Source organism: Alosa pseudoharengus, unplaced genomic scaffold (assembly GCF_046254945.1).
Source record: "Alosa pseudoharengus isolate Yale_2024_CS ecotype anadromous, Long Island Sound unplaced genomic scaffold, YU_APseudo_1.1 YU_APseudo_1.1_scf_8, whole genome shotgun sequence".
NCBI classification, from domain to species: domain Eukaryota; kingdom Metazoa; phylum Chordata; class Actinopteri; order Clupeiformes; family Clupeidae; genus Alosa; species Alosa pseudoharengus.
In genome coordinates this window covers 32,943,081-32,969,299 of record NW_027468870.1, presented here as the reverse complement: position 1 = coordinate 32,969,299, position 26,219 = coordinate 32,943,081, and the positions used below count along the sequence as shown (strand labels likewise).

General features: G+C 40.4%; 1 protein-coding gene across 1 annotated transcript in view; it reads left to right on the top strand.

The window, feature by feature from the left end:
* Positions 1-22,907: 22,907 nt before the first annotated feature.
* The window catches only part of ndst1b (N-deacetylase/N-sulfotransferase (heparan glucosaminyl) 1b), a 62,775-nt gene continuing 59,463 nt past the window's right edge, over positions 22,908-26,219 (top strand). Inside the window, exon 1 of the mRNA XM_076273743.1 lies at positions 22,908-23,103. The gene's annotated coding sequence lies outside the window, so the exon portion shown is untranslated. The remainder of the gene's footprint in view (positions 23,104-26,219) is intronic.

Genomic DNA, 26,219 nt, shown 5'->3' with positions numbered 1-26,219 from the left:
GTGAGCAGTCGTCTATTTCTGTGTTTGAGAGTGAGGGCCTTTGGTTTAGTTACTTGTTTGGAGGTTTAAGTCAGGTTTGGAGGTGTGCTTATGTTTGGTCTTGTCAGTAAACTTGCTTTAGCTAATAAAACATTCACTGATGTGGGTGAGATTAAGGTTATTGCTGTGGGAAGATTTGAGTGCCTGTAACGAGGTGTTAATGATGCACCTGCTAAACAACAGCATTGGAACCTGATGGGGTTAATGTGGCCCTGATCATGTGCTCAGAAGAGATGCTTGTGCTACTGAGACCTTTAAGTGTAGACCAAGGCTGATACAATGTTGCTAAGAGATCACATTTGTGCAGATTTTATGGGAATTCTAAAATGCCTTTGTTTTTCAGCTGCTGAGGGGTGCTTCAGGAGGTTAAAGCTCCATGCAGTTATTGATGCAGGTTTGCCTGCATTTTGCCTCAGTCCCCTTTGAAGCATCTAATTGGCAATTGGGTTGGTGCTGCCCACTTGTCAGATTGCTAGTCTTCAAGTGACTAGTGTAGTCTGCTGGCCCATTGGTTGCTGCGTTTGACGCAGGTCAGGTATAGACTACTTTTCACAATGATGTCCGAGATGTCCCTTGTATTGTGGGATGGTATTACTATTTTAAGTCATGTGAGATGTGTTTGGTTTTATTCATATTATATGTAATTGAATGGTTTTGTAAATCTGTAAATCTGATCTGGGTGATTTTGCCTATGTGTGTTTCTTTGTCCTTTCTTGTCTCATGTCCTGTAGGCCCAGGATATGGAGAGGTCGATAATAGGATCACAGGAGGTCTTAGGAATCGTTTGTTTTCAGATTTCCGTGAAGAAATCTTCTTTAGGGAGGGAGGTGTTACGACCCCCTGTGCCCCTTCAGGCCTGACATGGCCATTGCATGGGCAATGCAGCCCTAGCTTGCCCAATTAGCTAATCATACACACCTGGTGATGGTGTGTGGGTAACAGAGCACTTTTCTGTTAGGCACATTCTGTTGCAGGCACCTCTGGGTTGTCTCTCTCCCACTGGCACTTTCTTTCTATCTTGGAACATCATGATTTTGGCATACACACACCCACATGAACACCCTTGCATACATGCTTTTACTTTCCCCTAGACATCTTTTGGTAATACTTAATTATTGCTTTTGTTAGTTTTAAATGAATACTTTATATATACTCTGTTGTCCCGATTCCCTCTTTATGTTGCGGCTTAGAGCCGGGTCGTAACAGTGTTAAGACCGTAACGAGAGCAACCGGGAGAGAGAGAAAGCACACACGAAGAGCCCAACGCTGGCCGCACGGGAAGTAAACGCTGACTAGTGAATGCCATGGAATCCGACGGCTTGGAAAGCTAAGTAGCCCACCTTTTACTACATCCGAGTGTGACTCCGAATGTGTTGAGCACATTGAATGCCATACGAGCACTCCCTATTGGGCCAGCAGGATTGTTTAACCGGATTCAGCTATCAGTTGTGTTTGAAGCATAAAGCTAGTCCCTTACTGTGGTGTCTGCCCAGCAAGTCCATTGCTGTAGAAGTAATATTCTGTCCCCTGACGAAACTGCCGCCCTCTGGATTTAAGCTAACGTTGTCCCCTCACCACTAGTGCTTGCATAGCCAGTTAAATGTTGTATGAACACTCGGAACTCTCTGTATGCCTCGTAACCGACTGCTAACTGAATTGAAGCTAACTGTTGTCCTTTGGAGTATTGGAGTATTGCTGATTGTGTCTTGTCCATAAGCCCCTGCCCTAGTCAGCTAACTGCTACATGAGCACTGCCCGGCTGCATGTAAACAGGCCCCATCTGGATTTAAGCTAACGTCCCCTTGGAGCGGAAGCCTGTCCCTCACCACTAGCGCTTGCATAGCCAGTTGAATGTTGTATGCACACTCTGTAAACTCTGTGTGCCTCGTAACCGACTGCTAACTGGATTTAAGCTAACTGTCCTTCGGAGTACTGCTGATTGTGCCTTGTAGCCTCTGCCCTAGCAAGTACACTGCCAAAGGAGCAATGTCCGCTCACCTGTAAACCGGCCTTATTTGGATTTAAGCTAACCGTTGTCCTCTTGGAGCGGAAGCCTGTCCCTCACTGCTGGTGCCCGTCTTAGCCAGATCCTTGTTGTATGAATGCCCTGTGGCCCCATAACTTGCTGCTAACTGGGTTTAAGCTAACTGTGGCTGATAGCCTGCCCATTTCCGTTGATGTTGGCCCAGCTGATCCAGTAGTTCATGAATAACATCTGCTTGTTCCCGATAGCCTGTCCTTACTCCCCACAGTAACCCACGGAGCTTTGCATTACACCGGGCGCCCTCGCAAGCTAGTCCTGGACCTACCCATCGACCGCTTCTCCCCTGTGCCCCACCTGCCTCGGAACAGAACCGCTGACTCCAATGTGCCGCTAGCCCCTGGCCGCAGCCAGAAGACCGAAGACCCAGCCTGCCATATATTAGACGTGACTGAGAACCCAGTGTGCCGTAATGAACACAGCGTGACCTTTTCCCCCCACGTGTGCTGAGTGTGACTAGTGTGCGGTGTGGAACACAAAGAAAACCCTCCACGGTTGTAGTGAGTGACCCCTTGACTGCAGGCTGCGATCCAAGCCCTTCCTTTGGCGAAGCAGCTGCCAGGACTGCGCACGACTCGACCCAGAGGTAGGCAAACTTTGAATATGGGAAGTCTGACTGCAAATTGACCGACCTTGCCTAATTATCCCTCTGTCTCGCCTATAGTCCGGGCGGTGTGGGCGTTGAGTCAGGGAAGCGAGAGCAGAGCCGTACGGACCCCGGACTAGGTCTTCAACCCGAGGACTCCCGTGCCCACCCATTACACTTTTTATCAATAAAATTGTATATTTTTCTACTTAACTCTGGCCTCTCCTCTGGTGTTATTGGTGGGCGTGATTGCATGTTGGGGTAGATCTTAATTGGGGTATCCAGTGCCCTAGTGGTCACACTAGGTCACTGATGGTGGCCTGTATGAGCCGTTGTTGCGGGCGCATCACACAACCCAAACGGCATTCTAAGGTACTCGTATAAACCAAAAGGTGTTGTGAATGCTGTCTTGGGTCTGTCTGTCTTCATGGACAGCCACCTGATGGTATCCACTCGCAGGGTTGATTGTTGAGAAGAATTTTGCGCCGCCCAAAGCATCTAGACTCTCGTCAATGCAAGGGAGGGGGAATGCATCACGCCAGGTCTTTGAGTTTAGCTTCCTATAGTCAACACATAGCTTCAGGCTTCCATCAGACTTCTGCACCAAACCGATAGGTGAGGCGTATGAACTTGAGCTTTCTTTAATCACACCTTTTTAAAGCAGTTTAGCAATGTGCTCACGGATCTCTTTGTATTGATTGGGTGGTACGCGCCGGTAGGGTTGACATACAGGTGTTTCATCCACAAGAGGGATGTCATGCTTCACCTTATCAGTATACCCCAGGTCCTAGTCACTCACTGCGTAAACGTCTGCATACTGTGTCAGAAGTGCCTCTAGCTGGTGTAGCCTACCTCCTAGGTATAGTTGGCTCAGTGCGTCCCTTAAAGCTACAACGTGAAATTACCCTGCCCTCTGTTCACCCGGTTACATATAGTTTACCAGATGGAGTGAAGGTTGTGGAAGATATAAAAGATTGAGGTAAGCTATATTCAACAGACAAACAACTGTGAGGAATAAGGGACATTTGGTTATGGAGGGCTATGCTTGCACGTGCAATCAAAAAATAAAAAGAAATCTCGCATCTGACAATATTGAAGAAAAACATGTCATTCTGTTTGTCATCGATGCTGCATCACACTACACATTCATCCATAGTCATTATGATACATGAAAAATGGTTAATTACACATTTTCATGTTAATTACACTCTGATCGTTTCTCAAAGTCAAAGATGGGAGTAGTTCTTATCCTTAACTATCTGTCAAAAATAAGCCCCGCCCCCATGAAAACGTCATAAATCACGTGATGGCCACGCCTCCTTTTTATGCAAATTATCCATGTGGTTTTCGCCACGTGTTGTTTGTTATTGTTATTGTTTTGTGAGTCATGTGACAGTCATGTGACTGGTGTCATACCCCTGGGCGGCCATATTGGATGTAAAGTCATGTGACAGTCATGTGTCTGGTGTCAAACAATGTCACGCCCCCCTTGGCATCCATATTGGATGTAGTGTCATGTGACAGTCATGTGACTGATGTCAAACCCCTGGGCGGCCATATTGGCCCCCAAACCCCCATGTGTGTTTTGTTGTTATTATTATGTGTTATGTGATAAACTTTGTAAGAGTTGTATAGGAGTGTTAATAGCAGGAAATAAACGTATAGTATGCTACTAGCATAGCCAATAACCTGAGCATGTTGTTAGTGGTTTTGGTTGAAAAATGTGTTAGCTAGACGTTATGCATTGTAATGTAACCTTTATAACTGAAATCATGGTGGTCTTAGGTGACAAAAATGATAGTCTATGATCCCCCTACTTTGTAGGGGTGGTGTTTTGTCCGGGCATGTCTCTGAGTGTATTGTTTGAGACCCCTTTCATGTGGGGGGTCTGCCTACTACTTACGTACACTAGTGATGATAACATTGTAAAAGAACTGTATGGTTTGTCAGAGTTTCTGGTTGGTTTTATGTTCGAATCTAAAATGTATTTCACTCACATATTTATTCTTCTATTTTTATTTTGTAGCGCCATCCCATGATCTAGATGGTCACTGTGTTATCAGCCTCGAAACATCTCTTGTGCGCTGACGAAAACGATTTGGGAACGACGTTCGGGGGATCTGAATTAGGTGCTGCGACAAGCAGTAAATCTACATCTGGTACAGAACCAGGCCCGGAGTGGGTAATCGGGAGAATCGGGAAAATTCCCGATGGCCTGCTTCACTTTTGGGCCGGTCGAGGGAAAAATATTGGCATTTGTCACGTTAATCTATCTTCTCTTAAAGTTGGCTACACACGTTCGCATTCTATGCCTAACACCGCAGCCTCTGCATGGGTTCTCCCCTCCCAAGAAGAGTTAATTGGTTGGGTCCATATAGCCCGTCTTTCCTAAAAAGTTTTCTCAGATACCAGCCGGGCCGGTCCTACCGTAGTGATAAGCGTCAGGGAGGATGGATGGTAGAAAGATGCAATGAGGGACTGAAAAGGCCAGGTAAAAAAGACGAAAAGTATTGGAGTGAAATGCTGCCAAATGTGCCATGTTTCCAATGTTCATGTTTTTGAAGAGGACAGGCATAAGTGGCAACTGGTAAAGAGAGATAGCCATGATTATAACATCGTAATTGGGCTAATAACCTACTGGACGTTGTAGCGTTGTCAACCTATTCACAAGTAACATAATGAGTTAAAATATTAGCATTTTGGTATCATCCAATATGGCTATTCATAGACTTTGCAAATATTATGCAAATATTGATAACAAAACTCAAGCTTGATCTGTGTATGCAGTAGCCTATAGGCCTAAAAACAAAAGTAGCCTGAGCAGCAGATCAGCCAGTCCCCCGCAATGATGAGCCCGAAATGAACTATGACTATAGGGACAAGTAGAAAGGATAATAGAGTTAACCATATGAATTAAAGTTATTTTATGGAAGAAAGAACAGTAGGCTATGACAGCAGTAGGCTGCATGATCAACCTATATGGCTTGTTTGCTCAGAAGTGGGTGTAGTAAAGGAGAAAATCACCAAACAACAACATGATAGCTGACCCATGCAGAAAAAACATGTAAACAATACAGTAGTTCAATATGCCTCTTAGTGGAGTTGTGGGATACATTTCAAATGCTTTATTTCTTCCTTCCTGTTTTTGTTAACTTATCAACCTATCCTTGTGGAATAGTGGAATATTAGCCTATAATAAAAACTACAGGATAGTAAGAGCTGAAATGATGCCTTTTTAATCCAATTTCCACCACCACTAAAAAAGGGGGCCGGTCTTGGGCCTGAAACTTCTGGGCTGAAAAGTGGCCCCACTCCGGCCCTGTACAGAACCCTTACCATCTTACGACCATGTCTATTGGAAGGATACTAAGAAGAGACGTTATAACGACTCTGAAGATCTAGCCATAACTGCGAGGCCTGCTAAGCATTTTACTGGGGTAACGCGAGTGATACGGGGTAAGTTGATATTTCCCAATAGTTCATTCTTTCCCCTTTTGATAAAACAGCTGTTGTTACGGGTATGTTTATAACTGTGACACCCACTTTGGGGTAGAGTGTTGGTCTAAATCATTACCGGTGACCATTTGGAGATCTCTGTAATTTTAATGTCTAGTTGTTTTATTCTCCATACATGTATGCCTTCTAAGTGTAGCATGGTAGCATAATGTGTTTGCGGTCATTTCATTTGCAGAAAACGACGCGCACAATGACTTGATAGGTCTTGGAAACGCATCTATCAACAGGGGGAATGCACATTCAAAGGACTATCAAACTAATGTTAATACTCAATCAAAGGACATTAACCGTGTGGATTTATGGAGTGATACTATACTAAAAAACTGGATGTCAAACAATTTCCTCCAGTTGAATTCTGACAAAACATAAGTCCTCATCATTGGATCCCAGCACATAGTGAAACAAATGATACAATCCTTAGGTCCCTTTCAATTTTTAGACTGTGTAAAACCTGTTGCAAAGAATCTTGGTGTCTGGTTTGACAATAATTTAAGCTTTGAACGTCACATCACAAAGCTCATACAGTCTTGGTTCTATCACCTCAGAAATATTTTCAAGATTAGTTCCATCTTAACTTTTAAAGACACTGAGACCATTATGCATGCATTTATTTCTTCACGCCTGGATTACTGCAATAGTCTTTTTTCTTGTCTGAACCAAAAATCTATAAAGAGACTTCAAACTGTTCAGAATTCAGCTGCCCGGCTTCTTACTAAGACAAAGTACTAAGACATTACTCCTGTTTTAGCCTCACTGCACTGGCTCCCAGTAAGCTTTAGAATTGATTTTAAGATTCTTCTGATTACTTTTAAAGTTCTACATGGCCTGTCTCCCAACTACATATCTGATCTCCTAGTACCTTATACACCTGTGCGTACTTTAAGATCATTTGGTAGCGGTTTCCTAACTATTCCTAAGGTCAATCTCAAAACTAAAGGGGTGAGAGCATTTAGTGTCAGGGCACCTAGGCTCTGGAATGACCTGCCTGATGAAATCAGGTCAGCCAAGTCAGTATGCTCTTTTAAATCCCTCCTTAAAACACATCTTTACAAGCAAGCCTTCCTTAGTTTTGTTTAAGTAATATACTTCATTTTGTGTTAAGTTTATTAAGTTTTATTTCAGTGTTAAGTTTTATTTCAGTAAGTTTTATTTCAGTGTCAAGTTTTATTTCAGTAAGTTTTATTTCAGTGTCAAGTTTTATTTCAGTAACTTTTATTTCAGTGTCAAGTTTTATTTCAGTATCCTAAGTTTTATTTCAGTGTCAAGTTTTATTTCAGTAAGTTTTATTTCAGTGCAAGTTTATTTTCCTTTTTCAAATTTATGTTAAGTTCTAATTGAATTAGTATATATTATCTGATTGTTATATTATTATGTCTTATTTGCATTTTCATATATGTTGATATTGTACAGCACTTTGTAACTTTGTTTTGAAAAGTGCTATATAAATAAAGATTATTATTATTATACAGAACTCGATTTTGACGACCTATCTGACGCGACTTTACTGGAGGCTGCGGATGCAGTCGACCCGTGTGAACTACATGAAAGGTCAGATTCGTTGAATGTTTCTGAACCTGGGGGTGGCTGGGCCCTCTGCAGATTTAGCAGTGTGTGATGTAAACACAGTTCGCTATAATTACACAGATGTAGAATCAGCATTGGATAGTGTTGAGCTGAGACTAAATTATGCTAGATCTGTGGCTCGTAGAGCTACGGGTGTAATAGGTCACACAGTGGCAGATCTGCTTATTGGTGCTGTGGAAACTCTGCAAAAGATTAGCCGGGATCATATAAAAAAATTGAGGCAGTTATCGATGGCATACTGAAATGAAATGTTACTTTAATGATGATCTGAATGGTGTTTAACCTCGGTGTGATAGATTGTTTATACGGTTCATGTTTATTTTTTCTTTGTTGTTGTTTTTTACGGCTATAATTGCGGAAGAGTAGTAAACATGTGTAATATAGTTTAAATTTGTTGAGTAATCAGTGAGTAGCCATGCCCCCGCCGTAATAAGCGTAATAGAAATGACAGTGGGTGCAATGATATTGAACCGCCTGATAAACGTACCAGAGATGATCAGACAGATTGTGTTTTTTTTTTATTTATTTTTTTTTTTTTATTTAGCACTTGTAAAAAGACAGAATCAGAGAAGAAGCAAAGAAAGTAAATCAGTGCAGGAAGAGGCAGTAAGCCCAGACTGGCTTATATGAGGCCTCCACCTAAAAAAGTAACATAACAACAAGAGCCACAAAAAGTATCTAAACAATATAAATTAAAAGAAAAAGAAAGAAAAAGTATGAACAAACAGTGTAAGCACTACAGTAGAAGAAACTACAATGACAGAAGTCTTCAGGAGAACCAGCTATAGACCAGCCATTAAATTAGCCTTTAGGCATACTTTAAAATGATTAGTAGTAAAACATTTCAAGGCCAGATGTGATTTTTTCCCCCATATTTTAGCACCCCTATAACGTATGGAAAATTGAGCTTGACATGTTTTAAGTTGAAGAGGGTGAAAATCATTAGCTTGCCTCGTTACATATGAGTGAACCTGTGAATTAGTTTTAAAATAGCACTTAAAGTGCTCAGGAATCTTTCCATTACAATTATATATTTCATAAATAAAAACACAGGTTTGAAGTACATTAATATCATTTACAGTAAGGATTTTCAATTCTTTAAATAACGGAGTAGATGCAGCACACCAATTAGAACAGGTTGCAATTCTAACAAAACGCTTTTGAATGACCAGTAATTTCTTAATAGTGGAAGGAAAAGTACTTGCCCACACTAAATTACAATATGAAAGGTATGGATAAATTAAACTATAATAAAGAGTGAGGAGGCAATTTCTAGAGACAAGATGACTAACCCTCCTAATTATCCCAATTGATTTATTTACTTTTTTGCTAACACAGATCCTTCCATTTTAAGGTTTCATTAACAATAACTCCCAAGAATCTGGTTGATGAAACTTGCGGTATCTCTGTAGACTCAATTTTAATTTTACATATGTCATTAGGGTATAATTTTTTACCTCCAAGAATGATGAAATTAGATTTTTTAAGATTTAAAGATAGTTTATTTAATTTGAACCAAGTGACATATGCAGATAAGCCAGCATTTGCCTCTTTCATTAAAACACTGAAATTTGAATGTGAAAGAATCAAGGTAGTGTCATCTGCAAACATAATAGGAGAAAGAAGGTTAGAAACATTGGCCAAATCATTAATATAAATAAGAAATAATAAAGGTCCCAGGATAGAACCCTGTGGTGTTCCACAGGGTTCTATCCTGGGACCTTTATTATTTCTTATTTATATAATCCAGCCATGTTGGAATTGCAACCCTTTACACAGACAAACTGTTTTCGATCAGATAAATAGTTACTTAGCCACTTATATGTAAGATCATGAAAGCCATATTTATGCAGTTTTTCCAATAAAATAGAATGGTTAACAGTATCAAATGCCTTTGACAAGTCTATAAAAATACTACAAATATATTCATTTTTGGTTTGAGCCAAGGTAACCTTGTCTATCAAGTGAAGAAGTGCCATGTAAGTTGAATGATTTTTTCGAAAACCATATTGGTGTTTATACAGAATTTCATTAGAATCTAAATGGAGGATAATCCTCCTGTAAATCAGTTTTTCCAGTACTTTTGAGAAACAAGGCAGAATCGATATTGGTCTATAGTTATTAAAGCAACATGGATCATCTGTTTTATACAAGGGAATAACCTTGGCAATCTTTAAGTCCTGAGGCACAATGCCTGTTTTCAGGGACAAGGAGAAAATGTGGACAAATGGTTGTAGTATTTTTTGTTTTACCTCCTTGACAAGAAAAGTTAGAATACCATCATGACCCGCTGATGAAGTTGTTAGCTTGTCAATTATTTCACTGATTTCCTCAAGGTCAGGGGTCTTAAAAGAAGAAATCCTTTGATATATCTTTGGAATAAAGTCCAAGGGACTCCCATTGCAATCAGAGATTTTATTTGCCAATTCCTGCCCAATATTGACAAAAAAATCATTGAAATTTTCAGAGAGACCTATCACCATCATGAAACTCTGTAGGTAACCCCGCAGTGGAATTTTGCCTTGATAGCAGCTGATTTATGGTTTTCCATGTTGCCTTAATATCACTTGAATACTGCACAAATCTTTCACTAAAATATTGTTTTTTACAGATCTAATTGAGTGACTATAAGTATTTCTATATGATTTGTACACACTATGATTTAAAGGAGAAGGATTATAAATATATTTTTTGTAAAGTTTATTCTTTTTCCTTAATTGCTTTCGTAATTCAGTTGTAAACCAAGGTTTCTTAAAATCCTAAGGTAAGTTTTTTAGATTTGCCCAAGGGGAAACTCTCATTGAAACGAGAGCCAATGATTTTCATGAACTTTGCATATGCTGACTCAGCATCACCATCCTCATATACATCATCCCAAGAAACCCTGGCAAGCAGTTCTTTAAATTTAAGTATATTTGGTTTTGACAAAAACCTTTTATGCATTGAATTATCCTTTTGTCTGATTTGACCAATATTTATTTTAGATAAGTGGAAAATAGGGAAATAATTGACAAGCTAACAACTTCATCAGCGGGTCATGATGGTATTCCAACTTTTCTTGTCAAGGAGGTAAAACAAAAAATACTACAACCATTTGTCCACATTTTCTCCTTGTCCCTGAAAACAGGCATTGTGCCTCAGGACTTAAAGATTGCCAAGGTTATTCCCTTGTATAAAACAGATGATCCATGTTGCTTTAATAACTATAGACCAATATCGATTCTGCCTTGTTTCTCAAAAGTACTGGAAAAACTGATTTACAGGAGGATTATCCTCCATTTAGATTCTAATGAAATTCTGTATAAACACCAATATGGTTTTCGAAAAAATCATTCAACTTACATGGCACTTCTTCACTTGATAGACATGGTTACCTTGGCTCAAACCAAAAATGAATATATTTGTAGTATTTTTATAGACTTGTCAAAGGCATTTGATACTGTTAACCATTCTATTTTATTGGAAAAACTGCATAAATATGGCTTTCATGATCTTACATATAAGTGGCTAAGTAACTATTTATCTGATCGAAAACAGTTTGTCTGTGTAAAGGGTTGCAATTCCAACATGGCTGGATTACCCTGTGGTGTTCCACAGGGTTCTATCCTGGGACCTTTATTATTTCTTATTTATATTAATGATTTGGCCAATGTTTCTAACCTTCTTTCTCCTATTATGTTTGCAGATGACACTACCTTGATTCTTTCACATTCAAATTTCAGTGTTTTAATGAAAGAGGCAAATGCTGGCTTATCTGCATATGTCACTTGGTTCAAATTAAATAAACTATCTTTAAATCTTAAAAAATCTAATTTCATCATTCTTGGAGGTAAAAAATTATACCCTAATGACATATGTAAAATTAAAATTGAGTCTACAGAGATACCGCAAGTTTCATCAACCAGATTCTTGGGAGTTATTGTTAATGAAACCTTAAAATGGAAGGATCTGTGTTAGCAAAAAAGTAAATAAATCAATTGGGATAATTAGGAGGGTTAGTCATCTTGTCTCTAGAAATTGCCTCCTCACTCTTTATTATAGTTTAATTTATCCATACCTTTCATATTGTAATTTAGTGTGGGCAAGTACTTTTCCTTCCACTATTAAGAAATTACTGGTCATTCAAAAGCGTTTTGTTAGAATTGCAACCTGTTCTAATTGGTGTGCTGCATCTACTCCGTTATTTAAAGAATTGAAAATCCTTACTGTGAATGATATTAATGTACTTCAAACCTGTGTTTTTATTTATGAAATATATAATTGTAATGGAAAGATTCCTGAGCACTTTAAGTGCTATTTTAAAACTAATTCACAGGTTCACTCATATGTAACGAGGCAAGCTAATGATTTTCACCCTCTTCAACTTAAAACATGTCAAGCTCAATTTTCCATACGTTATAGGGGTGCTAAAATATGGGGAAAAAAATCACATCTGGCCTTGAAATGTTTTACTACTAATCATTTTAAAGTATGCCTAAAGGCTAATTTAATGGCTGGTCTATAGCTGGTTCTCCTGAAGACTTCTGTCATTGTAGTTTCTTCTACTGTAGTGCTTACACTGTTTGTTCATACTTTTTCTTTCTTTTTCTTTTAATTTATATTGTTTAGATACTTTTTGTGGCTCTTGTTGTTATGTTACTTTTTTAGGTGGAGGCCTCATATAAGCCAGTCTGGGCTTACTGCCTCTTCCTGCACTGATTTACTTTCTTTGCTTCTTCTCTGATTCTGTCTTTTTACAAGTGCTAAATAAAAAAAAAAAAAAAAAAAAAAAAAAACACAATCTGTCTGATCATCTCTGGTACGTTTATCAGGCGGTTCAATATCATTGCACCCACTGTCATTTCTATTACGCTTATTACGGCGGGGGCATGGCTACTCACTGATTACTCAACAAATTTAAACTATATTACACATGTTTACTACTCTTCCGCAATTATAGCCGTAAAAAACAACAACAAAGAAAAAATAAACATGAACCGTATAAACAATCTATCACACCGAGGTTAAACACCATTCAGATCATCATTAAAGTAACATTTCATTTCAGTATGCCATCGATAACTGCCTCAATTTTTTTATATGATCCCGGCTAATCTTTTGCAGAGTTTCCACAGCACCAATAAGCAGATCTGCCACTGTGTGACCTATTACACCCGTAGCTCTACGAGCCACAGATCTAGCATAATTTAGTCTCAGCTCAACACTATCCAATGCTGATTCTACATCTGTGTAATTATAGCGAACTGTGTTTACATCACACACTGCTAAATCTGCAGAGGGCCCAGCCACCCCCAGGTTCAGAAACATTCAACGAATCTGACCTTTCATGTAGTTCACACGGGTCGACTGCATCCGCAGCCTCCAGTAAAGTCGCGTCAGATAGGTCGTCAAAATCGAGTTCTGTATAATAATAATAATCTTTATTTATATAGCACTTTTCAAAACAAAGTTACAAAGTGCTGTACAATATCAACATATATGAAAATGCAAATAAGACATAATAATATAACAATCAGATAATATATACTAATTCAATTAGAACTTAACATAAATTTGAAAAAGGAAAATAAACTTGCACTGAAATAAAACTTACTGAAATAAAACTTGACACTGAAATAAAACTTAGGATACTGAAATAAAACTTGACACTGAAATAAAAGTTACTGAAATAAAACTTGACACTGAAATAAAACTTACTGAAATAAAACTTGACACTGAAATAAAACTTACTGAAATAAAACTTAACACTGAAATAAAACTTAATAAACTTAACACAAAATGAAGTATATTACTTAAACAAAACTAAGGAAGGCTTGCTTGTAAAGATGTGTTTTAAGGAGGGATTTAAAAGAGCATACTGACTTGGCTGACCTGATTTCATCAGGCAGGTCATTCCAGAGCCTAGGTGCCCTGACACTAAATGCTCTCACCCCTTTAGTTTTGAGATTGACCTTAGGAATAGTTAGGAAACCGCTACCAAATGATCTTAAAGTACGCACAGGTGTATAAGGTACTAGGAGATCAGATATGTAGTTGGGAGACAGGCCATGTAGAACTTTAAAAGTAATCAGAAGAATCTTAAAATCAATTCTAAAGCTTACTGGGAGCCAGTGCAGTGAGGCTAAAACAGGAGTAATGTCTTAGTACTTTGTCTTAGTAAGAAGCCGGGCAGCTGAATTCTGAACAGTTTGAAGTCTCTTTATAGATTTTTGGTTCAGACAAGAAAAAAGACTATTGCAGTAATCCAGGCGTGAAGAAATAAATGCATGCATAATGGTCTCAGTGTCTTTAAAAGTTAAGATGGAACTAATCTTGAAAATATTTCTGAGGTGATAGAACCAAGACTGTATGAGCTTTGTGATGTGACGTTCAAAGCTTAAATTATTGTCAAACCAGACACCAAGATTCTTTGCAACAGGTTTTACACAGTCTAAAAATTGAAAGGGACCTAAGGATTGTATCATTTGTTTCACTATGTGCTGGGATCCAATGATGAGGACTTATGTTTTGTCAGAATTCAACTGGAGGAAATTGTTTGACATCCAGTTTTTTAGTATAGTATCACTCCATAAATCCACACGGTTAATGTCCTTTGATTGAGTATTAACATTAGTTTGATAGTCCTTTGAATGTGTATTCCCCCTGTTGATAGATGCGTTTCCAAGACCTATCAAGTCATCGTGCGCGTCGTTTTCTGCAAATGAAATGACCGCAAACACATTATGCTACCATGCTACACTTAGAAGGCATACATGTATGGAGAATAAAACAACTAGACATTAAAATTACAGAGATCTCCAAATGGTCACCGGTAATGATTTAGACCAACACTCTACCCCAAAGTGGGTGTCACAGTTATAAACATACCCGTAACAACAGCTGTTTTATCAAAAGGGGAAAGAATGAACTATTGGGAAATATCAACTTACCCCGTATCACTCGCGTTACCCCAGTAAAATGCTTAGCAGGCCTCGTAGTTATGGCTAGATCTTCAGAGTCGTTATAACGTCTCTTCTTAGTATCCTTCCAATAGACATGGTCGTAAGATGGTAAGGGTTCTGTACAGGGCCGGAGTGGGGCCACTTTTCAGCCCAGAAGTTTCAGGCCCAAGACCGGCCCCCTTTTTTAGTGGTGGTGGAAATTGGATTAAAAAGGCATCATTTCAGCTCTTACTATCCTGTAGTTTTTATTATAGGCTAATATTCCACTATTCCACAAGGATAGGTTGATAAGTTAACAAAAACAGGAAGGAAGAAATAAAGCATTTGAAATGTATCCCACAACTCCACTAAGAGGCATATTGAACTACTGTATTGTTTACATGTTTTTTCTGCATGGGTCAGCTATCATGTTGTTGTTTGGTGATTTTCTCCTTTACTACACCCACTTCTGAGCAAACAAGCCATATAGGTTGATCATGCAGCCTACTGCTGTCATAGCCTACTGTTCTTTCTTCCATAAAATAACTTTAATTCATATGGTTAACTCTATTATCCTTTCTACTTGTCCCTATAGTCATAGTTCATTTCGGGCTCATCATTGCGGGGGACTGGCTGATCTGCTGCTCAGGCTACTTTTGTTTTTAGGCCTATAGGCTACTGCATACACAGATCAAGCTTGAGTTTTGTTATCAATATTTGCATAATATTTGCAAAGTCTATGAATAGCCATATTGGATGATACCAAAATGCTAATATTTTAACTCATTATGTTACTTGTGAATAGGTTGACAACGCTACAACGTCCAGTAGGTTATTAGCCCAATTACGATGTTATAATCATGGCTATCTCTCTTTACCAGTTGCCACTTATGCCTGTCCTCTTCAAAAACATGAACATTGGAAACATGGCACATTTGGCAGCATTTCACTCCAATACTTTTCGTCTTTTTTACCTGGCCTTTTCAGTCCCTCATTGCATCTTTCTACCATCCATCCTCCCTGACGCTTATCACTACGGTAGGACCGGCCCGGCTGGTATCTGAGAAAACTTTTTAGGAAAGACGGGCTATATGGACCCAACCAATTAACTCTTCTTGGGAGGGGAGAACCCATGCAGAGGCTGCGGTGTTAGGCATAGAATGCGAACGTGTGTAGCCAACTTTAAGAGAAGATAGATTAACGTGACAAATGCCAATATTTTTCCCTCGACCGGCCCAAAAGTGAAGCAGGCCATCGGGAATTCTCCCGATTCTCCCGATTACCCACTCCGGGCCTGGTTCTGTACCAGATGTAGATTTACTGCTTGTCGCAGCACCTAATTCAGATCCCCCGAACGTCGTTCCCAAATCGTTTTCGTCAGCGCACAAGAGATGTTTCGAGGCTGATAACACAGTGACCATCTAGATCATGGGATGGCGCTACAAAATAAAAATAGAAGAATAAATATGCGAGTGAAATACATTTTAGATTCGAACATAAAACCAACCAGAAACTCTGACAAACCATACAGTTCTTTTACAATGTTATCATCACTAGTGTACGTAAGTAGTAGGCAGACCCCCCACATGAAAGGGGTCTCAAACAATACACTCAGAGACATGCCCGGACAAAACACCACCCCTACAAAGTAGGGGGATCATAGACTATCATTTTTGTCACCTAAGACCACCATGATTTCAGTTATAAAGGTTACATTACAATGCATAACATCTAGCTAACACATTTTTCAACCAAAACCACTAACAACATGCTCAGGTTATTGGCTATGCTAGTAGCATACTATACGTTTATTTCCTGCTATTAACACTCCTATACAACTCTTACAAAGTTTATCACATAACACATAATAATAACAACAAAACACACATGGGGGTTTGGGGGCCAATATGGCCGCCCAGGGGTTTGACATCAGTCACATGACTGTCACATGACACTACATCCAATATGGATGCCAAGGGGGGCGTGGCATTGTTTGACACCAGACACATGACTGTCACATGACTTTACATCCAATATGGCCGCCCAGGGGTATGACACCAGTCACATGACTGTCACATGACTCACAAAACAATAACAATAACAAACAACACGTGGCGAAAACCACATGGCTAATTTGCATAAAAAGGAGGCGTGACTATCACGTGATTTATGATGTTTCGGGGGGCGGGGCTTATTTTTGACAGATAGTTAAGGATAAGAACTACTGATGGGTCTTTCAAAGCCGCTCTTTCAAGGACGTTACTTCATCGAATCTCGCCAAGTACTGTTCCAATGTCAAGGGTGCTTTCAAATCCTACCAAGTACTATGGTGTAGTCAAGGGGTATCCCCAGGAATGACAGAGGGAGGTGTGTCGCTTGTAGTAATGTAGGGGGAATCCCATTGATTGCAGTGCACCTGGATATAGCCCCGTTAGGTAAGCAGGTGGGAGAGCAGATGATTGTCTGTATTTGCACAAGCCCCTTGCCATCTTCATTCAGCTGAATGTTTGCCGAAGTTTTGAGTGTTTGTTGAGGTCCAAGGTAAGACGCACAGATCTTTAAATGTGATGGTTTTGACATTATGGTGAGTCGAGCACCGGGTGATATCGCAATGTGCTTTATAGTTTATGCAGAGAGCTGTGGTGTTTATTGCGAACGGTGTGAGCGACATAGTGTGAGAAGCTGGGTGAGTTGGCATGGGCCTTGTTGCCATTTTAATTGATTTGTCTGCTGATTCCTAGTATGTGGTGAAGGCTGCTTGATGTGGTTGTGGGGAAGTGTGGGAAAATTATGTGCTTTATGTTTGTTTTAATTACAGGCATCGTGTACACCACTGTTTATGTCTCCCGTTTCATAGTCTGTATTAAAGCTTACTGCGTTGTGTGCATCATATCGGTGTGCGGGTGGGTTATATTATTGTGAGGCCCGTCGGGCACTAGAGGGAACATTATTGTACTGGGTGGGTATTACTACTAATACGCAGTAGCCTATTTGTACCAACAGCAGTATGTCTACATGTTGTAATTGTTCGGGAGCTTGTCGCTGTGTGTGCTACGTTGTCTGACCGAATGTTGTTGCGATCTGACGTGTCTCCGATTTTTAATAATGCACCAGCTTCCTGCACACTCGTTAGTCTGTTCCATTGTGTGTTTTCCATATGCTAAGAAGAAGCCTTGCCTCGTCTGTGAAGGATTCTTGGACAAATCCTTGACTTTGAGAAAAGCCCATTGCCTCCTTTTGTCATTATTTTCCATTCGGTTTCAAATAACACAAAATTAAAAAGCTTTATGTTTGCTTTGGGGTGAAATGTCAATAAGGCACAAATGTACAAAATCATCAGACTCCATAACCATTTGAAATGTAAACAATTGAAAAGATGTGTCTAAGCTGTACGTTTGGGTTTGTGTTGGTAAAGTTGTAAAACGGATATAAATCATGACCATTGACACAGGAAAATAGGCTGACAAATGATCATCGTAGTATAACAATGGTCATTGTCATGATCAGAAGGAAAAAAGGTGGATTGTCCACACTTGCTCCCATCAGGATTTTTTATTGACTTTCACCCATGTGTAATGTTTCGAGCTTATACGCTCTTCATCAGACTTGAATATCAGACAGACTGTCGCCATATTTAAACAAGTACAAAAGGTCACATGACCCATCAGAGTGATAGGCTATAGTTACATAGATTTACAAAACACTTATATACATAATATTTATACACATATATACACGTCATAATATCTACAAAATGCATGTACAAAAAACAAAAAACATTTATATAATATACTTTGTAAAGGTTTTTATAAATAAGTACAAGCTTCCACCCTATCAGAATACTTGGCTGTGTATCAGGCCGCATTAGGCCGTCATAATAAGTAAACATGATATTGGCGTCTCTTCGGTCTACAGGTTACTAATCATACACTTATATAAAGGAGAGTACATTCACATTTATAAAATATAATCATATCCAAATAGCAATTCACACAGTCGAGTCAAGACATCGACGTTTCTTCCGTGATTTGGGAAAAGCCCGTAAAAGTCCTGGCAGGAAGCATGCATAAGGATGTAGATCCAGGAATGCACTAATATTTTGTTCGTAGTCCAGTTTGCAACAATTATTAGTTAACACTAAGTTGTAAACACTTCGGAAAAAAATATTAAAAACTGGATATACCAAAAAACGTTGATGTAATCGCTTCCTGCAAGGACTTTTACGGGCTTTTCCCAAATCACGGAAGAAACGTCGACGCAGCGGCATAGTAGCAGATAATCAGGCAAGTCTTATTCAAATAAACTCCTGTTGCACTTACAAACTTTATAATGCCTCGTTATTGGACTAAAGGTCATAGTTGTACTACTGCAGAAGTTTCGTACCATTCAGGGCATTATTAGTGGGGTAATTTACGAGATAAAAGTTGGTTTTCCATCACGACTGCAGAACGTCATTCGTTTCTGACAGCGCTACTCGACCAGGGTTCGACCAAGGGAAAAAAGGTTCTGGGAGGGTGTTTGGCTCGGGGTCATGGTGCAAAGGACCCTAGGGTGAAATTACTCCGAACCATCGCTTTAAGAAGTAGAGTGTCAATATGCCCCCCCTCTGGGGACTCTTAATAGATTCTATTCCGATGTATTGTCATGATCAGGAAAGGGAAGTCAACCCTTGTCCCAAAACACAACAATAAGCACTGTACTTATTAAATAGGCTTTAGTCTTTCTTTGACATACAACTTTAATGAGATTAGAGAGCAGCTGTAAGAGAATATTATGTCAAGTGAAATGACATGCTCTGCAAGGGATTCTTCAGTCACAGGTCAAGGCACATCAAAGGGATACCAGGCAAGCCTGATGCTTTTTCTCTACTAAGCTCCCCCTACCGTCTGTACGTGTCGATACGTGTGCGAGCCCTTGCTCGGTCTGAAGCTCTTTTCCTTTTCTTTGCATCTTCGCCGGCTCTGCCATTATATAACCTGACCCTAGCCAGATGAATTTCGCTCCGCCTAGCTCCACTCATCCATTGAAGTGTTGCTTCAGAAGGCTGGGCCTAATCAAAAAATGCTTGCATATGATTGAATAAGCCACTTGTCAGTCATCTATTGACGTGCTACTTCAACCACTCACATCGAAGCCAACCCGTGACGCTAATAACAGTCTCACAGTCGCTTCTACGCTATGTCACAGCTATGAAACTCCCGCCCTGCGTCCTGATTAGCTGTACCATAAAATCGGTTGCAGAAATCACTCTCAATGGAAGAGGTCCCAGATGGATGTGAGTGAAGCTAGGCGGAGCTAAGCGGAACAACATTCATCTGGCTAGGGTCAGGTTAGCCATTATACACACGTTTCCAACAATCGCTAGCGTTTCGTTAGCCTGCCTCTGTGCTGGGGATGCAGGATGTAAACTGATCCTGCTTCTCGTGATGTCTGAGACTTTGTGAGACTGAAGATCGGCGGGTAGGATACACCGAACTTGCAAGTGGGATATTCTTCAGGCAGTAGGGGCAGACGAGAGAGTCTTCATTCGCCCTGTAATGAGTAATTTAACCATATACTGACTTATGAAGATGATTAATTAACACGAAAACGTTGCCTGGTGTCCTTTTAAATTACCTAACATGTTTGACCACTGAGACTTTGTTGGTAGGCTATATTCCAAAGCAGCAGCCAAAAGAATAAACATTTACACATTCAATCAATAATCCAGTGGTCGAAGCAAGACAGGGACATAACTCACGAGCATCTTAAAAGTTGGGTGTCATAAAAATGCACAATTCATTGGAACTAACACAATTGGCAGGGCTTCCATTGCGTTTTTCCCGTCTTTAGATAATCTGGGCCAGAGCTACAGGTGAGCTGGAGGGCTGAGGGGGAAGGTTTTCGTTCAGAGAATCAAACACTAGAGCATGTGGGGGGACAGCCTATTAGCAGCCTAGCCTGTAGACTGGACATTGGTGAGAAAATAGGCAAAATAGAGGGGAAAAGTCACAAAAACATGAATACGTGCAGGCCCATTTGAATGTAGGTGACCTTACATTGTACGATTTTGGTCTGTTTTCACAGTCTACGACTACATTTCCAAAGTCGGACAGAAATCATGGGAGTTGTAGCAAAGTCCTTTTAGGCAAGTCCCATAGATATATACACTAGATGTCGCCTTCTGCTTCTCAGCATGCGTCAACACCGCCGCCATCTTGGAACAGGGATCTGAAGCGCTAAACTAGTTCTCCTGTATTGTCAGCGTTACCTATTTAGTGACGTTTGGCCATCCCCAGCGATAGAAAACCTTTTTAGCGATTAGCGACAAATTTGGGAACTTCTGACAATGATGGCAGATCGGCTTCTTTGTTGTTGAAACGTAAGAAAATCACCTTTCTCATTGCTTTGTCATTTATGAATTCAGCTACATCTCGTTTGCCCATGGCACTGACCCATGATTATAAAAGTAACGACTGGCGTAGCCTATGTAGTAGCAGAGGTAAATGTTCTACAGATCTACAGCAACTTCTGGTGAGATTACAATTTACATGAGTAAACGAGACGAGGGGTATGTGGCCTCAACCAGAGCCTGTCTAGAAGAGCCTGTTTACTTTCATTGTATCGAACCTGGTTGCAGTTTACTCATTGTTCCTCTAGGGGCCGCCGCTAGCTAGTGCAGAATGAATGGGAGTCTATGGGGCTAGACGGGTAAAATGTATCTTTATTATCGTCTTAAGCTTAGTTTTCTCTAGACTCAACCATAAATACATGCCTGTCAGTTGGAACAACCCAAAAAACTAGATAATTGCTTGAGATTTTGACGATTTATGGTGATTTTATTTTCGCTAGATCTTTGCCCAGATTGATGTAATGCATTAGGAGTGGATCACTGAAGCAAGATGGCGTCTCGATTGACGCATTCGTTCCAATGAACAGCAGTACTCAAGGCGACATCTAGTGTATATATCTATGGGCAAGTCCCTCCACTCGGCGGCCATTTGACAACGCTTTTTGGGCACTCGTCGGGCATCCATTTCGGCAGAAATCCGCGTGCGCAAGGCTTCACGACACCAATCTTGCTCCAACTAGGCCCATGCATTTCTATGGAGTATTTTTTGAGTGCTGTGTCTCCACATTAGAAAGGGCCCGTCCCATTTCTCCCCCCTTAAAACTTCCACTTGGTTTTGTTCAACATTAAAGCCCCCTCGACAAGGGAAGTGGGGGTGAAGATCTTTCCCTATGAATTAGGACACCACTATATGCAAATTAGCGTAGCGAACGTGCTCACCTACATCACGCGCAGCGCCGACGTGTCTACCGGTAGTAGCCTGCTACTATTTTCATTCAGGAACATGCCCGTTCCAGCGGTCATTGCTGTGTGGGCTGTGCTGGTTTATCTACGTCTGGTTAATCAACAAAGACATTCGTGTTCGTGTTCATGTGAACGCCAGAACACACATCCTAAATATTGACGAAACTACCCAGATTGATTTATAACGTTATTTGATGGGCAGACTCTCTCTAAGCAATCAGCAGATATCATCAACATCGTCAGATAGCTTCGTGAGATATTTTCTAACATTAGTGTTCAAAACTCAACAGTCCATCAGATGTGCATCAAACTAACATATTCCAACATATTTCGAAATTTTAATATGCTTATTTGCGAAAATATATGAAAACATTGACCGACTCACTGAGCTCGCACGGTATCCTGGGTAATTTCATCTCCCACTTCGTTTTAAGCCTGCATTGGTCCTGGCTATATTTTGAGGGTTGATTTTAAGGGGAAAATAGCACTTCCCCTTGCTCCCTAAAGTAATGGGACACCCTAGCCCTACACGTGCACGCGCAAAAACGAGGGTTAGGGCAAAAATCTAGGGGTAGGGGAGGTATTGGGACGGGCCCAAAGTCTCTGGTTGTAGCCTACTGGAATCGCGGCGCGCTCCCGTCAACTATATCGTTTAGTGTTACTGCCAATCTTAGCGGTTTTAAGTAGTGAGTTTTCTAGTTTTGCCGTTACATGGCTCATGCAAATACGTGAACAATATAAAAAAACAATAGTGGTCTCTCTCCAACACCAGGAAGGGGCAAAGTAGGTGACAGCTGTAGGCCTAGCCTTATTTGTTATTTAATTTCTTAGTCGGCTTTCAAAATTATCAATCTGTTTCCAGCAAAGTTGATTACTTGTGGGAAAATACGCCCTCTATCGTATTCCCTGTACCTACACGACTTGTCCCGGTTGTAACGGGTAGGCTTCTAGGGAGTGCGAGAGGCGAGTCCTCTCATGTTTCTCTGTAGGAACAATCTACATCAAACCGTGACGCCCCGAGCCTGGGTAAAGCAAAAGCTTGGACCGCGACACGAAGATTTACATATTAACCTCAACCGTCCCTATCAAGAAACCCCGTGTTTATTCGGAGCAGCCCAAACGCGTGAGTAGCAGCAATTCTTATTTGTATTAGTGAGGGACAGAGCTTTACCACTGTCTCTGGCTTTACCTAGCTGGCCATATATTGTAGCTAGCCAGCTAGCTAACGTTATCCTGCTGCTACCGTTAGCGCGTACGGTGCATGGTTTAATGGTTGCTATCTGACTGTTTCTTCTACAGTCCTTGTGTCTCGCATAGTTCTAGGTGTGAGGTAAGTTTGGGGTCTGTGTCACGGACGCAAACTAATTAGCGAGTTGGTTAGGTGTTGCTTGGATGTTATGCAGACTATCGTTACCGTACATGTAACGGCTAGCCTCGGTAGCTGGATAGGCATGGTGATGGTGGCATGTCATGCTTTTGAAGATGCAGTTAGCAGTTAGCCAAACAAACTGCAAAGCGGAGAGTTCTTTAGATTGTAACGGGACGCTATTTCCACATGAAATGTACCTTCGTATACAACTTGCAACTAAGCTGCTGTGCAAGGCCTGTACTATTTTAATCGACTTCACCGGATACCTATTCGCTTACCTTTACGGACAAGCTCGCCACATTTAGGGTATCTATTCAGCCCACCGACCCATGAAATGCTAACGTATGGAAATGCTCTTATGAAAGGAGATAGTCTAGGAGAAAACTTGTAACGCTAGCTCGCTAGCTAGCCTCCTCGCATACACTAGTATTAACCAGTTTGGTGCAATTTGGCCAGCGTCGTTTTTTCTTTATTTTTTTAAATGTTATTTACGATTTTACACCTAAAAAGTACCACTTAAAATAAACTAGTAAGAATGAACGTGTCTTCTCTCGGAGGACAAATCCCGAGCTTATGACCACATTCCTGTCTTGCCTACTTATGTGAACGACGCCAATGAAAGGAGCTGACATTATCTTCATTTTAAATTTTTTGTTTTATTTACTCAGTCCCTCGCCCTTCTCAGTGCAGCGTTAGTAAATCATTACCATGGGTTAAACAAAATCATGGTAGATATTATTCCAGTATCTAAATGCTTATGCTGAATATAATGTACATTGATGTCATTGTGAGTCGCTTTGGACGAAAGCATCTGCTGAGAACCATACACATAAATGCAAATACCAATTCTACTTGACTAATGACATTGTTATGTCAGTCGGTAGAGCATGAGATTCTTAATCTCGTGGTCGTGGGTTCTTGAATTTCCCCTTGGGGATCAATAAAGCATCTATCTATCTATCTATCTATCTATCTATCTACCTATCTATCTGTTATAGGGTTGAGATTGTGAAAAGGTAAAGTGTCGAGCTCAATTAACTTGATGTCCAGACTTAAAGTAACGTTCATGCAGTATTCTATCACCTTTGTGACTATGCAGCAGATTAAGTTGAGTTCGCAAAAATCACACATTGGGATTGGTTTTCTTGAGTTGGGGAATGAAGTCGCTGTCTCGTGAGTCAACTGATGGAATGATAAACGATGTGCTTCTTAAATTCTTGCTATGGCATTTAAACACCGTGCTGGAGGAGTTGTCTTCAGGTGGTGGTTTTCTTAGTGTAGAAAGTATTGGAGGTTGCAGGAGTGACACAATGGGCCTTCAAAACCCAACGTTTATTTATGTGTAAGGTCACCCTCTTTCTTTTGTTTTGTGTGTAAAGGGGGATCTTTGGGCATGTTTTAACAGATAGGACTTCTTGTGAGAAATTGTGTTCTACAGGCACATTCAATGCAAAACCATTAAATCAACCACAGAACAAGCCTGGGCAACTGAGAACACTAATAGTGTTTTATTGGAAGGATTTGTATAGAGGGCCTATGTGGCATTAGAGGTGCATATTGTTCAGAAAGGTTCTTTAATAATGATGGTCTGATTTTTTTAGGTAACTTTGAAGTGAGACAGTCCCCTTTTTAAAATTGGCTTTATCTCCTTGAGAAAGCGACTGAGAGAAAGCACAGCAGCAGAATTACAGGGACCTGAGGCTAGGAAGATAAATATCATATTAAATTTTTCAATAACAAAAAGCACAGACCACTTTCACAGTGTCAATAATGCAGAAGCAAACCTGTGTTTGACCTCGTCTGAACAAGGGATCCCTCTATACAGCCTCTAGACCCCCTTCCCTTTTTTTTTGGCCTGGGTTACATTTGGATGTGAATTCTGTGCTGTCAGAAGCTCCAGGACTTGCTTCACTCTATGCAAAGCTAGCTGCCTTTATCTCATCAGACATGCTTCCCCTGAAAAACTAGCCTAATTTTTGCAGAGCATTGCAGCAGATTTCTATATGCGGTGCCAGGCACATTCAGTGCATTCGATGAAGCTAGAAGTACTGGAAACTGGCATTATTGCAAATTCAGAACATGAAGGCAATTTTAACAAACATTAACTATTGTCCTTTTAAATTGAGATACCCTTTTTGATTTTCCTCCTATGTCCGATCACAGTTGGCTTATAACAGTAATAGACTACCTGTCTATGTGTGCCATCCGTGGCGTGGGCACAGATGGACCACTGCAGAAGGTGAACCGTTGCCTGGTTGCGTGGCAGACATGGTGCTCACTGGGGGCTTCCGCTGAGGCGCCAAGTGTCATTGCCCTGCTTTCTCAGGTTAACCCACTTTTAATGCTGGATTGAACCCAACCAACCCTCCAATCCCAAGACCCTCTAACCCTCTTCAGCTCTTGCTGTGCTGGGCTGCACCATAGGATACTTCCCCCCCTTATAAAGGTCAAGAGAGACATGGATTCCACCGCAAGCAATCAGGCAAATTGACTGGAGCGAAAGGGGGACAGAATGTGCTTATAGTTTTATTCCTGCTTGACTGTTTTCTTTTGACCTCCGCTCGTGTCAGTTTGAGAGGCAGTTTTCACTTCTTTTGCATAAAACCATAAGCTGAAAGAATGCAGTTGAAAACAAGTTTGGCACAATCTAATATAGAGAGAGAGGGTTTAATTTCATATTTTCCCCCCCACATGAATCAGACTTGCGTATGTTTTGATGTTTTACATTGATTGAAATTGGGTTCGTCTGAGGTTGCCACTGATGGTAATTGAGGGCCTTACATAACTAGACATTCCCTCTGGCTTTTAGCCTAACAGAAAAACGGTGGAAATTGGAATGGAAAAGAAAAATCACATGAAAATGAGAAGTG